We start from the raw sequence: 3,701 nt of genomic DNA, 5'->3' as shown, positions 1-3,701 counted from the left end.
GTGATTCATTTTTTGTTGTTGTTGTGGGCGAGTGTGGGTGGAAATGAGTGTGAGAACTGTTGTAGACAAAGACAGTCTCTCATTTGACTGAATGCATGTGTGCTTGTGTGCTTATCTGTCTCTTGTCTGTCTGTCTGTCTTTCCTTTGTCTCTCTACCTGCCTGTCTGTCTTCCTGTCTGCCTCTATGAGGAGACGGACACAGGACAAGGTATATAAACAATACTGGGGTCAAATCCCGCAGCCCATCTAGTTGTCTGAAGCCACGGGTCTCAGTCTCTTGTCCTGGTGCATTACACTGAGATCTGCTGTTGGTCAGCATCAGATGTGGAGTGACCCAGTCCACCCTGTGTGTGCAGTGTGTGTGTGTGTCTGAGTGTGTGTTTGAGTGCTCTTTTTTTGTATTTCTCTTTAACTTGCATTGGAAATTGAAATAGTTCTTGATGCACTGATGAAGTTCCATGACACCAGGCTCCAAAAAGATTTCAAAACCAATTGTATAGTTTCAAAAATGCACAGGAAAGTCCATGGGAAAATCAGTTTTTCCAAGGTTTTCATCTGACTGTATTTTCTTGTCTTACAAACTGTACAATCCCTCTTGTTAGTAAGATGTCATACATCAGCCAGCTTTCCCATGTTAAAGCTGTACTTTGTTATAGGACCCTTGTGAGTCCACGTTGTGGGATTGTTTTTCGTAACAGGATAGGTACTGTACTCGGCAATCTGTTCAACACAATGCCAATCCAACCGGGTTGATGATCTGCATTATTCATGGAGGCCATCTGTTCCTTGTGAATCCCATGTGTGATGCCCGTACCTACCCATGAACCCACTCGTCACCTGCCCACACCCCAAACCCAAACCCTGACTGAGTTTTTGCATAGAACTTGAAGGAAACGGTGACGCTGTTAGATTCTGTATTTTTCAATGGAGAGCTGTGACTACGTGTTTTGCTTTATTAAAAAATGAACAGAAGTACGTGGGAGTTTCTCTGTTATTTCGCCGTTGTCTTTGTTCCCTGAGGCTGCCGCAAAGGAATGGGAGAGAAAAGCATAAGTTAGTAGGCTGGCAGATGCCACAATACACACACACGCGCACACACACACACACACACACACACTATATAGAAAAGAATAGATAGTAGTCTTGCTTGAGCACTAATCATACAGCCAATAGCAGTCAAGTGTTGAAACAATTCATGCACCAAGTCTTTTTCTGCACCAAGTGTTTCATGTGAAATAAGCACAATACTGACAATAACTTTAACCTGCAGATTGTTTTACATGTTTACACCAAAAGCACAACAAAACAAGCCAACCACAAGCATGAATGTAGTTTGTATCATCACAGCAGTCAGCTGTCTATAATTCTCACAGCTGATAGCTCACATCCTTAGATGCTTCCCTTGAGACGGAGCAGTCAGGGAATAGTTTTTAATCAGAGATCCCATCTTAGAGTTTTAATCCACTCCTTTTAAACCCCTTAAGACTGGGGAGTTTTGTATGAGCGTGTGTGTGTGTGTGTGTGTGTGTGTGTGTACATGCAAGCATGTGAAGTATGAGCAATCCGTGTGACTGTATATGTGTGAGTGTGTGTGTGTGTATGCATGCAAGCGTGTCAAGTATGAGCAATTTGTGTGACTGTGACTGTGACTGTGTGTGTGTGTGTATGTGTGTGTGTGTGTGTGTGTGTGTGTGTGTGTGTGTGTGAGATTATGTGAGTAAGGTCCAGTCACCAGTCTCAACTGTGTTCGCTCCTCTTCTCAATCCATCTTGTCGCTGTGCACAGACGGCAGCTATATCTGGCCGTGTTATACTGAGAGATGGGTGAATGTATCGAGTGTGTGTGTGTGTGTGTGTGTGTGTGTGTGTGTGTGGAGGGGGGTATGGCTCAGAGGAGGAGCAGAATGGGGAACAAGCCAGGGTGAAAATGTGACAATTTGTCCCAGAATCAGCACACCCCCTCAACAGATTAACTCTCACCTATGATGATGACGATGATGCACACAAGCACGCACACACACACACACACACACACTACACACTGACACACATGAAAAACTGAATGAAAACTCACAGAACTTCAGACTAGTTTTTGCCCCATTGGATGACGAATACAGTAAGCAGCCAGTATGCTCTCGCTACAAATGCTTTTTTTTCTCTTCTTTTTTTCTGCTGAAATGGGGTTCAAACCAACAGACACTCATCACTTTCACACTTCACCCTCTGACGACAGCTCCCTCCCTCGTTCCAGTCTCACACTAGATAAGTCACCAAACCCACATACTGTCTTGTCTCTTTTGGAATTTTTCCTTTCCTTCTTTCTGCACTTTTTCTAATCTTCCTTGACAAAATTATCATTCCCATTTTGAGTCCCAAAAGCAAAGAGCTCTATTAACAGTTGAGGATGCACTGCTCAATATCTGAGACACAAACAGCAATGTATTGAACTGTGATAATTTGACATATTTGAAGTATATATAAGGGCATTCATGTTAAAATAGGCTAATAGGAATATATATTTTAATTTTCCACCAATGTTAAGAATAAATTAGAGTATGCTTAGAGAGTTGGGTTAGGTTGGGATATTCTCCTGTGATTGGCTGAAGAAGCCACAGAGTTTAAAACCCTAAGAGTCAAGTACGATGTGATCAAAGACATACCCAGCCATGTTCAAGAGCGAAAATAAAGTCATTTCTCTGCAAAAGGAAGCGCTTCGTCTCACTGTTAAAGACAAAATCCACTCTAAAACACTTTAACACTTTCTTGTATTGTTTTTTTAATTAAAAAATGTCATGAATACAGCATGAAAAACACAAAGTTGCATTGTTTGGCATATTTAGGAATGGGCATCGACATATACAACTCCTCTAACAACATAAGAGGAGAAACAAAAAGAGGAACCAATGAAAAAGAGACAAAAAAGAAAGTAATTGTACATTGCCCATTGTAAAGGGAATAGGTTCATATCTGCATACATACACAACATACAAGCATAGATACAACCACATACACCCCCCACCCCCCTGTTGTTGTCAATGTTTTTGTCTTTAGCACCAAGCCTTGCTGTGGAGCCCTGCAGAGACGCTATGTCTAGAGTGATATCAGCCTCTCCTGCTTGGACAACATGTGGGATGGTTTCCATCTGCATACAATCATCTTTAACACTTCAGAATCAGCTATTGGCAATGTATCTTACTGTGTTGTTTGGTGGTGTGTTTTTCTTATTTTGGATAATGTAGACGTAGACGACTTGATATCATGTTGAGATGTTTCCAGTGCAGCTACAATGGAGGTTGATACTACAAAATGTTTCAGCAATCTAAAACATCAACAGTAAACGTCAGGTTTTGGTGCCGGTCCCTCAGAATCAAAGAGCAAGAGCCGACAGGGAAAACTCTCACTTTCTTGCTCTTGCTACACTATCGCTATCGCTATTGCTCTCTCCACCTATACATGCTCAATGCAACAAGTTAATGTACTTGGGGGTTGTCAAAAGGCACTCTGAGAAAATGCAGGAAATCACCAACTGAAGTGGAAGTAGACAAGGCAGGTTGAGGGAAAGTGGGTGCAACAAAAAAGTAAGTTACAACACCTCATTACATAATACCTGGAATGCATTGAACATCACAGTTTGATGATATATAAGAGTGCAAGAGTATGTGAGGGTGGATTTTTTCTTTAACATCAGGGCCTTCAGGCTT

The sequence above is a fragment of the Centroberyx affinis genome, unplaced genomic scaffold, assembly GCF_046629955.1.
Source record: "Centroberyx affinis isolate AG114_WGS23_722 - 3 ecotype Tasmania unplaced genomic scaffold, CSIRO-AGI_Caff_v1 ptg004751l_1, whole genome shotgun sequence".
Classification (NCBI taxonomy): Eukaryota; Metazoa; Chordata; class Actinopteri; order Beryciformes; family Berycidae; genus Centroberyx; species Centroberyx affinis.
Note: the sequence above shows the minus strand (reverse complement) of the source record.